This window comes from Tamandua tetradactyla, chromosome 4 (assembly GCF_023851605.1).
Source record: "Tamandua tetradactyla isolate mTamTet1 chromosome 4, mTamTet1.pri, whole genome shotgun sequence".
NCBI lineage: Eukaryota > Metazoa > Chordata > Mammalia > Pilosa > Myrmecophagidae > Tamandua > Tamandua tetradactyla.
The window spans coordinates 94842283-94853823 of record NC_135330.1 but is presented as its reverse complement, the minus strand read 5'-3'; the positions used below and the strand labels follow the sequence as shown (position 1 = coordinate 94853823).

At 34.5% G+C, this 11541-nt stretch overlaps 1 long non-coding RNA gene across 1 annotated transcript; it reads left to right on the top strand.

Moving 5' to 3' along the window:
* Positions 1-396: 396 nt before the first annotated feature.
* Positions 397-9263, top strand: LOC143681190 (uncharacterized). Its single transcript, XR_013174452.1, has 3 exons — positions 397-3616; positions 6413-6459; positions 7178-9263. It is a non-coding gene; the product is annotated as an uncharacterized LOC143681190 (long non-coding RNA).
* Positions 9264-11541: the final 2278 nt, after the last annotated feature.

Below are 11541 nucleotides of genomic sequence, written 5' to 3'. Positions count from 1 at the left end.
CAGAGAGTAATGAAAAAGTATAATATTCAAATGCCCCATAACATAAAATTTCTATCTCTAGGTACATTATGAAGGGAGACTTTTGTACCTGTACAGTATAAAGCATGCACAATAGTGTTCTTAGTGGAGCTATTCATAATAACAAATATGAAAACCATCAAAATGCCACTTAAGACAAGAATGGATGAGTAATTTGTGGTATATACACAAAATAATACAAAATGAATAAACTGTGGCAGCATGCAAGGATATAGACGTCTTAGCAAAAATAAGTAGATTTTAAAGATAATATGAATGCAATAAAATTAAATAAAAGGGGAAGAGAAAATATACAAACAAGTCAGTAATTTAGATGCCAATATTATATGATTTGGGAATAAATGAAGCAGTGTGAAATGATAGAATGTGCTGAGGGGGGATGACTATTATTTTAAATATGAGCATCATCAAAATCTTTACAAAAGGTGACATTAAAGCAGACAAAGGATGGAAGTGACGGAGTGAGCCATGTGGCTGATGAGGGAAAGAAGTCTGTTCTGAGAACAGAGAAGTGGTTGATGCAAATCCCCATGTGGAGTGTGCTTGGTCTCTTCCACGAACTTCAGTGAAACTGGTGTGTGTGAAATGTAGTAGGTACAAGGAATAATGGTAGGATAAAGCTCAAAAGGAGGTTTATAGAATGTAGGACTATCAAAGCCATTGTAGATCCTGGCAATTAAGCTTAGGGTGATAGAAATCCATTAGAGGGTTTTGAGCAGAAGGATGAAATAATTTTTTAAAGGATCACTCTGATTGCTTTGTTGAAAAAAAGGATGAGAGGGCCAAACTTGGAATCACAGATCACTTAGACAGCTTTAAAGTCATCCAGTATGGCATGATAGTAACTTGGGACAGAATCATTGCTTTGATTTTTTATGACTTTGGCACAAACTACACCAAAACATATATCTCCCAATTTTGTGAGTCATGCATGTGGGCAGGGCTTTCATCTGGGCCATTCACATTCTGTGGAGCCTGTTAGGCTCATCTGAGGTCATCAGTTGGTGGTTGGTTTGGTCTGGAGGATCTAAGACAACTTCACACACTTGTGTGGTGCCTTGGAGGGAGTATTGGAAGATTTAGTTGGGTCCCTTTCTCCTTCCTTCTAGTAAGAAAGCCTTTCCACATACTCTTTCCAGCTTGGTAGCCATAATGCTTACATGGCAGTTCAGGACTCCAAGATGGAGTCTCCAAAGACAGGAAGTGGAAGCTGTCAAAATATTAAGGTTTAGATTTAGAAACTGGCACAGCATCACTTTTATCATATTCTGTTGGTCAAAGCAGTCACTGAGTTCATCCAGATTTCAGCCAAGTGAATTTAAACCTATCTCTTGATGGAAAGGCTGTCAAAGAATTTGTATCCATCTGAAACCTGCCATACTACAAGAGGTTCGTTGTGAAGAGTGGTTGAATTTAGATAAATTAAATGGATAGCCTGTAGGTTTGTCTAAAAGATTAGGTATAGGGTATGAGAAAAATGAATTAGGAAAGGTCCCATGGTTTTTTTATCTAGACAACTGGAAGAGTGGAGTTACATATCCTGAGAAAGAGAAAACTGAAATTCCATTTATTTGCATGCTAAATTTCAGTTGTCTGTTAGATATCTAAGTGGACACATCAAGTAGGCTGTTAGATATTAGAGTTTGGAGTTCAGAAGTAAGGTATGGCAGAGAGCTATTTGCATATAGATGGAATTAAATTAATGCGACTGGATGAGATTCATTTAGGGAGGAGTATTGGTAGATGTGAGTAGAAAGATCAAATTACTGAGTTCAAGGGAAGTTCAAATGTTAGCCATTACAGTAATGAGGAGGAACTAGCAAAGAATCCAAGAAAGAATAGATTTTAAGTAGGAGAACCAAGAGAAGGTACTGTCAAGGAAGCCTCATGAACATATTTCAAGTTCCTTTTGTTTGAACTGTAGGTACCAAGGGTTAAATGTAGTGGCTCCAAGAAAGAATGTGAGGGGAATAAGTGGAGAAAGGTACTATTGGCTAAATCCAAAATACACTTCCCAGCACATCTCTGCTTTGCCAAAATGAAATGCCTCTATTTTCACAATTGGTCTCTGTGTCTGAACAGAAGATCCCGGCAATAGGAGAGCATCAGAGCATATATATCAGCTTAGGGGCAATTGCCAAACTAAATGTGGAAAATGCTGCCTGGTTCCTTGTATAAGTGTCCCACATGAGGATTTAAACAAACTTGGAAACAGCCAACCATTTCAGAGAAAGCCAGAATTGGAGATGGAGTTATCCAAGAAGGATTTCTGCTAAGTCCTATAGTCTTATGGTTTTGATGCTTACATACTAAATAGAAAACCAAGAAGAGTGTTGTGGTATCAGTATATTCAGAAACAATGCCAGTATGGACAGAAAGGGACAGAAAAGGACAAATGGAAGGAAAATTGACTTCAGAAGGAGAACCATGGAAGTTAAAATCTGAAGCAAAGAGACCTTGGCCCAGAAGGGTGGACACGCCTATCCACACAGAGAGGCTGAGTTTACCCAAAGGCAGAAGCAGGCCTTCTGCCTCCAAGAGTTTTGGTGTCTCAGGCTTGTGAAAGTGTGGAGCATGTTCCCTGAGAATTAGCAAGAGCCTTGTTGCTGACTCACTGATTTGAGGGGTTGAGCATGTGCCTAGGAGAGGACAGAGAGCTGGGGTGCTGCCCTGATAATTGGGGATGGTAAAGCTGAGATAAAGTTAGTCTCTCAAGTGTCCCACAAGGTTGCATACCACATTCCAGGGCTTGGGGTGAGAAAGGTTGCTGTATAGGCTTTTAGGAAGGGTGAGACTGATACTTCCTAGAGCCCTGAGGATAATTGACTCCCAGACTTTGAAACCTAGTGGAGTTTGCCCTGCAGATTTTTTTAAATTGTTTGGGACCTGTGTGTACTGTGTTCTTTACAATATCTCCCTATAGAAATGGGTATGTGCACCTTATGATTATCCCTCCTTTATAAATTGGCAGCAGAAAATTTCTGAGTTTTACAGGTCGAGAGTTAGAGGAGAATTTTTCTTGGGAAAGTTCATGCCTATAACTAACCTTGATGAAATTTTGTATGGGACTTGACTTTGTATCATATTTGTATTGTTACTCAAATGGTTTAAGGGTTTGGAACATTGTAATGGATTGAATGTATTTTGTAAATAAAAAGAACATGTCTTTTTGGGATCCAGAGGATGAAATGTGCCAGTTTGAAACTATTATGTACCATAAAGAAAAGCCATGTTTTTAAATTGTCATTCAATAATTCTCATTGGGATCTTTTGAATAAGTTGCTTCCATTGAGATCTGACACACCCAGTTGTGGGTAGGACCTTTTGAATAGGTGGTTTCCACAGAGATGTGTCTCCTCCCATTTAAGTTTGGGTTGTCTACTGTAGGACTTTAGGAGGGAAGAATTTTGGAGAAAGCTTCAGAACCCATGCAGTCAGAGACTTTTGGAGATGAAGAAAGAAAATGACCTTAGGGAAGATGCTTGAAATTAGAAGCTGAAGACTCCACGAGATGCCAGTCACATGCCTTCCCAGCTGACAGAGGGGTTCCAGACCCATCAGCCTTTCTTGAATCAAGGTACTGTTCACTGGATGCCTTAGTTTGGACATTTTTATAGCCATAGATCTGTAAATTTTCAACCTAATAAATTTCCTTTGTAAATTTTCAACTTAATAATTTTCCCTTTTAAAAGCCATTCCATTTCTTATATATTGCATTCTTTCAGATTTAACAAACTAAAACAGGGTATTTTATATAACTCTTACAAATTTTATTTTGGATTCATTTATACAGATAAAAGTTGTGCTTGCTTTGCCTTATTTACCTTCTTCTGTGGAATGAATTAGGTCCTACACAAAGATGTTCATGTCCTAAACTTTGTCCTTTGAAGAGAACCATTTGTAAATAAGATCTTCAAAGATCCTATTACTTAAAGTGAGGGCAAGTTAAATCAGTGTGTATTTAATGCAATATTACTAGAGGTCTTATAAGCAAAATAAATTTGTTAGAATGGAAATGAGAGGGAGAGAAGTATTCATATGGCAAAGGCAGAATTTGAGTCATATAACACTGGAATTCCACAACCATAATTCTACAGCTTTAAGAGAAAGTGTGATGCTGCCAATAATTTTAATTTTGGACTTATAGCTTCCAAACATATACTGCTTTGTATTTTATTTTAAAATGCCTAAAATTTTACATTTTCTGCCTCAGAATCATTTATATTTTTTGATTGAATGCATGCCTCTATTATGATTTCACTACCTAAAATAAAACAGCATTTGAATTAGACAGATATGTTGAAAAATATGTTGAACACCTTACATAAGTACTATGAAATCCTTCAAAGTTAACATTTTTGTCAACTTTGTCTAAATAATGAAATCACAATCATTTTTAAAAGTTAATAAAATATATTTATCTCAATATTTTGATTTACATTTATTTTATCACAGTTACCTAGGATTTTGCTGAACTGTGATTTTATCTTTTTGATTTATTGATTTTATTTTTTCCATTTTTATAAATGGATAAGAAATTTCATATTAACTATTTTATGCATTCCCAATATATTTTTAGAACTGTAGATAAACAAACACAATAAACAGTTTTCTCTACATACCAGAAGTCTATATAATAAATATATAATAAAATTGCTATAATTTGAATTTAGACTGTGTGCCACATACTTAAAAATTCATTTAACAAATGAAAAATGTGAAAACACTTGGTTAAAAATATATGAACAAAAAACAAATGTGGAGATAATTGGCCACACAGATTTGAAAGGCAAATATGTGGAACTTGAATAAATTGAAGTAGTTTATGATTAAACAAAAGACTAAAAAATGCAATTTCATGTACATACACACACTTACACACATGTGCAAAATGTAAGATATAGCAAGTTAATAATTATGGACAATAGAGAATAAAAGAAGAAAAAATGGCTATTTCCTTAAAACTATAAAACATGTGAATCCATGTGTTCAGAAACAGAAAAACGTTTCAATTAGGTTATAGAAAAAGGAATAAATATCTGGTGTGTAAACATTTTTGTTTACTCTTTCAAAGCTACCTTTTGTCTTTCTCAAGTCTTCTTTGTTACCTGGAGCCTAAACAAATTGGACTGCATCAAAGAGCTTTCCACTCTTGGTTTTGTTGAATATAGACAAGAGGTGAATACTGGTTTGAAACTGTAATGTACAGAAGAGAAGCCATGTTCTTCTAATCATGTTTTAATCTTGGAGGGGCAGGCCTATTGTTTAGAGTGGAACCTTTGATTAGGTTGTTTCTCTGGAGATGTAATCCACTCAGTTGTGGCTGTGAGCTTTTGATTAGATTATTTCCATGGGATTGTAACTCCACACATGCAATGTGGACCTTAGTTTACTAGAATCCTCAAAAGAGCCAACACAAGGAAACATTTGGGGAGGAAGACCAGACACAGACATTTAGAGATGCTGGGAGTGCTGACACAGATGCTTGGAAAGTCATTAGAAGCCAGATCCTAACAAACATTGCCAGGGGCCCTCCCTGAGATGCTAAGCAACTCAGAACTTGAAGAAAGCCAAAAGAATCTAAGAGAGAGCCTCCAGATACTTGGAGAGGAAGCCACTGAAATCAGAAGCACAATGCAATGAACCATGAGCAAAGACCTCAGGCACCAACCACATGACTTCCTAGTGGACAGAGAAATCCTAGACACAATTTGGCTTTTCTTCAGGGTCAAGGTATCTATCTCTGGATGCCTTAGTTTGGACATTTTTATGGACTTAGTACTGTAAACTTGTAACAGTAAATCCTGTTTAAAAAAGCCAGTCCATTTCCTGTATATTTCATTCCATCAGCATTAATAAAGAGGAACAAGGGGTCTTTCACAAAATCAGATGGAAGGAAATGAGTGTTTTCAAAAGAATTTATTCTCAGTTCTTATTTTGTGGATGACCCTGAGGCTGGTAGACTTTTAACTGAAGTTCACTGCTCTTTTCAGGCAGCCCATCAATCTACCTCTCACCTCTTATTTCCTTTTTACTTCTTTTTCCTTCCACTCAGCATTCTATATTGATGGATATTCTGCAAAATAAATGGCCTACACTCTTCAAAATGTCTTTGATGAATAAAGACTCTGCCTTTTCAAGATTAAAAGGATATATTCATTGAATGATTGTTTATTGGATATTAAAATGCATATAGACATAGACATAGATATAGATGAAAATGTAAATATAGATATAAATTTGTTATTGGAATATTTTGCAACATCCACATAAGGTATGGAAATGTATAGTAGTGGTGAATCTAGCATTTATCTCTTTATGTTATTACTTGCTTTTCAATCTATTGCTATTAATTTATACTTATTCAATCTAGGTTACATATATTCAATCTGATGGCAGTCACATTCCTTTTTTTTCCATGTGAGTATCCTCTTATTGCAGCACCATTTGTTGAATTTTTGTTTGTTTTTTATTTCTTTGTTTGCTTCTTTATTTTAGGAAGTGCATGGGTGGGGAATTGAACCTGGGTCTCCTGAATGCCAGGCAAGAATTCTACCACTGAATTATACTTACACCCATTTCAATCTAGGTTTTTATGATTAATTTAATTTTATTGCTTTCTTATCATGCTCAAACACTGTTACTTTGAGTAATAAGGAATGTTTTCAATCATTTTCATGCTTTCTGCTATTAATTCAATTTTTTATATGAATATTTGTCAATATGTATCTTAGAGTAGGAAAGTTCTGTAACTACTGGAAGGCTGGCCTTTGTTCTGAAACCTTCAAAGTAGGACAACAATTTTATCATTGCCTTCACAGTCCAAAAAGTTCCATCATACTTTCTATTATTTTTTCAGGACTCACAGTATGTGTTCTCTGTCTCAAAGCCATTGCCTGAAAATAATTTTCTCCTATATTTTGTTCATTATAAATTTTGCGAAATGATATACATGTTTGAAGAGTTTGCACTATGATACTGTTTATGTTGCTATGTCTAGATGTGCAAGTCCTTACTTTGTTTTAATATAAAATATAATGTTTTGTGCATTAGACAAGAAAAGTACAAATGAAATTAAACAAAATATATTGTTACAATGACATGTAAAACACATTTATCTCTACTTTTTCCCTTAAAGCAATAAAATGAGAATGAAATTAGATAAAAGATGTCCCTACTAAGCCAAAGAAAAGGAGGAAAGAAGCCACTGCAATGTGGAAATAGCAGGTGCTTTGTATGATAAGAGAATTCATACAAAAGGGGATAAAACTACACCTCTGATCTCCACTTCAAGATTGAAGAAATGACTATCTCCCAACAGAATTGGTGGAATGTAGGGGCTGCAAAGGCTGAAGTAGAGAAGCATCAAACTGGAGAATAAAAGGCACTGCAAAAGTTGGAGGTGGGAATGAGAGCTATACATTTCTAAGGGTATTCAGATATTTAATAATGTGGTGCATTAATTTCTTCTAAAGATGGTTCATCAAATTCTGGTGGTGAACCCTCCACAGGCAGAACCTTGGACAATCCCTTTCTGGAGGAAATGACTCTTTGGAATAATTGATGTTTAAAACCCTTAAAATTTCTGCAGCATTGGTCAAAGAACTTGAGCTGTTCACAAGCCCAGATGATGCTCATTCTACCACAAATAAATGTCCTCCTCTGAAAAATAATATTGACAGAATTAAAAATGAAGAGGAAACAACCATTCCACATAACAGAAAAAAACTAAAACCCATATTAAATGTTATCATAGGGAAAATATATTAAATTATCCCTCTAATGACAGTAAATTTGATCTAGTTTTAAATATGTGAAACTTCTCTCTTAGAAATAAAAGTATCCTTTTTAATGCTGGAAAAGGTGTTTCACGTTCCTAAATGTTATATAATAGAGAAATTGAAAATTTAAGAGAATCGTTTTGACAATGCTAACAATGAAAACCAACTAATAAAATTACAAAATGAGGAAAGAGAAAGGAGAGAGAAGAAAACTATCAAAAAATAAAATAAAAAGATCATTTCTCAGAATGAAATAAATGCATTTTAAAAAAGGGTGTAAAAACCCAGAGCCATAAATTAAAACAGAAATAAAATTAATATACCATGGCATATCCTTGCAAAATTCCAAAGTACTGTAAATATAGAGATGCTGCTAAGATAATCAAATAAAAATATGTAATATAAGTGAAAGTGAATTTATGTAATAAGCCTTGTCTGGGTGGAGGAGAGAGGAGAAACTTGAAAATTTATGGAAGAAAACAGTTATTTGTATAACCAAAGAAGCAATTTATGAGGAGTTGGAATGCTTGCATATTTAGATGGTGTGTTTATTGATTGTTTTACCCTTCTAAATTGTAATATTATGATTATAGAGTTATAGGAATAAAATGAATTTCTTTCAAAAATGAAAGCTAAAAAAGTAACACCTTAATCTGAATGGTTTAACCCAAGATTTTATGGTAGACTAAGTAAATAAATAAACAATAAATAAGTTTTAATGATGAAAAATATTTTATGCTACATAATGAAATACATGCCCAGAAACATTACTCCTATCCCACTTTTCCAGTACCTGACTGTCCAAGACCATCAAACTCATAACCCCACAACAAGAGTACTGCAATAGCTTTCTGTTCTCCTTGCCAATCAGTTCCCTGGACAGTCTGTTTTTGTCAGAGAGTGATCAAGTCCAATACAAGTGTGATCATATCACTTCTTTGCTCATGGTATCTGTAGTTCCTTCTGTCATTTAGTAAAAATTAAAAACACATCCCATAAATGGCAGTGTCCATGATGTTATCATCTCTCCTCATTTCCTCTCTTGTTCTCCTTACTCATTCCCATGGGGCCGCAGTGCCCTCTTCTGGTCACCTGGATCCTGCCTACCTTGGGGATGGGCTTTTTATGAACCTTTTGCCAGTCAAATTCTCCCCAAGTAGGCTCCCAAATCTACACATTCAAACCTCTGCCTTCCACCAAAGCAAAATCTGGTAGTGAGAGCATTGATATTTCCAATTACATCTGGGGTTTGACTCACTGCATTGATTCTACTGAAGCAGAGTCATGGAAGCTACTCAAGAAGACTAATTGCAAGGTATAGTTATTTATAATTCTAACTATAAATATGCAAACACTGACAAAAATATGACACACTGAACTACTAAATACTCAGAAAGATTTTATTATTGATTGATACCAATTAAAACAGACAATGGAGACAAAGTAGCCTATTTATTTTTAGACTAAATTTCATATCATAGTCAAAAGTAGTTAAAATCCTTATATAAGCAGTTGTGAAAATAATAAAACAAATCATTAATATTCAAATCATATTATTGTCTGGTTTCTGAATTATTCAAGGCAACAGAACCAGATTTTCCTAAGGATGAAATTCAGTGGATAGGAATGTTAAATTTGTCTATTTCTTAGTTTAGATATTCCAAAAAAGATTATGTTTTTTAATATTCTTGGCATATTTATAGCATATTGTCTCAGAAATGTATATAATGAGTAAAGTGCATGTCATTTAGCTCAATAAGCTAAAAGTGTACTCAATTTTAAAACCACAGTAATTAACACAATAACCAATGAAAGATATATAATAAGTTATAAAGAAAAAATCAATAATAATGATATGTTCTAAAAAGTATTACAATTTTTAGCCCTATAGTAACATTTGTTGGTAACTGAGTCAGTTAGAATGACCAAGTAACCTGTCTTAAAGTACTTTTCCTTGTATTATTTCCTTCTCACTAAAAGCACAGATAAGTATGGATAAATTACATATATGTATACATATGATCTTGAACATTTTTTACTCAAAAACTGAAAGGGAATGAGTGATTTTTATTATCAAGAATTCACAACATTTTTAGAAATCACTTGTTGCAAAACAGTAGGTCAAACTTTTTATTATTATACATTTTTATATCACTCAAGTTGTTTACCTACTGAATGGAATGTATACTTTGCTGATTTGAAAGTATTATGTACTCTAGAAAAGCCATGCATTAATCCTAATGCAATCTTGTGGGAGTAGCTGTTTCTTTTAATCCTGATTTAATATTGTAGGTTGGAAACATTTGATTAGATTTTCTCCATGGTCATATAGCACACCCAGTTTTAGGCATGATCTTTTGATTAGATGGCAATGTGACTCCTCCCATTCTAGGTGGGCCTTGATTAATGTACTGAAATCCTTTAAAAGGAAACATTATGGAGAAAGTAAAAAATGACAGAAACCTCTGTTTGAATCAATCCAACATGACATGAGTGCTTATCATTAGCATTACAGCAAAAATAAAACTTGAATCATATTTTTCAAACATTGTTATTCAATATTCCTTGTCTTGCATGCTCTGTCATGTCAACTGCCAGAAAAAAGTCTCCATATTTTACTCATTTTCTGTATTTATGTTGGAAGAGCAACTCTGGCACTAAGGTCCAATTTTCAATAGCATGTATAAATATACACGTATCTATTTATTTTAGTTTGCTAGTTGCTGTAATGCAATATACCAGAAATGGAATGGCTTCTAAAAAGGGGAATTTATTAAGTTGCTAGTTCACAGTTCTAAGACTGAGAAAATGTCCCAATTGCACAAGTCTATAGAAATGTCCAATCAAAGGCATCCAGGGATAGATACCTTGGTTCAAGAAGGCATATGAAGTTCAGGGTTTCTCTGTCAAGTGAAAAGGCACATGGTGAACACAGTCACAGTTTCTCTCCTGGCTGGAAGGGCACCTGGTGAGCAAGGTGTCATCTGCTAGCTTTCTCTCCTGGCTTCCTGTTTCATGAAGATCCCTGGGAAAAGTTTCCCTACTTCCTCTCCAAAGGTCGCTGGTTTGTGGGCTCTCTGCTTCTCATAGCTATGTCATTCTTCTCTGAATCTCTCATTCTCCAAAATGTTTCCTCTTTTATAGGACTCCATAAAACCAATCAAGACCCACCCAAATGGGTGGAGACACATTCCCCTAATCCAGTTTAACAGCCACTCTTGATTGGGTTACATCTCTAGGAAGATGATCTAATTACATACAGTATTGAATAGGGGTTATTCTGCCATTATGAAATGGGATTTTGATTAAAACATGGCTTTCCAAGGTATACATACATCCTTTAAAATCAGGACACTATTTTATTTAGTTGCACTATTAAAATATTTTGTGTGCATTAAACAAGAAAAATACAAATGAAATTTAGCACAAAATTAGGATTACAAGAACAGATTTAAACATTTATCCCTACTTACTCCACAAAGACAAAGAATGGCTAAATTATGAGCAAATTTTATATGTATAAACACAAACACAACAAGGAAAGAAGTCACAAAAGAGGGGACTCATTATGTACTCTGTATGATAGAAGTGTTTGTACACAAAGGGATTAAAATTCCACATGTGTTCTACCCCAAAAGTGAAGAATCTACTACCCTCCTAGAAGAAATAATGGATTGTACAGACTGAAGACATTGAAGCAAAGAAGCAACAGGCTGGAGAT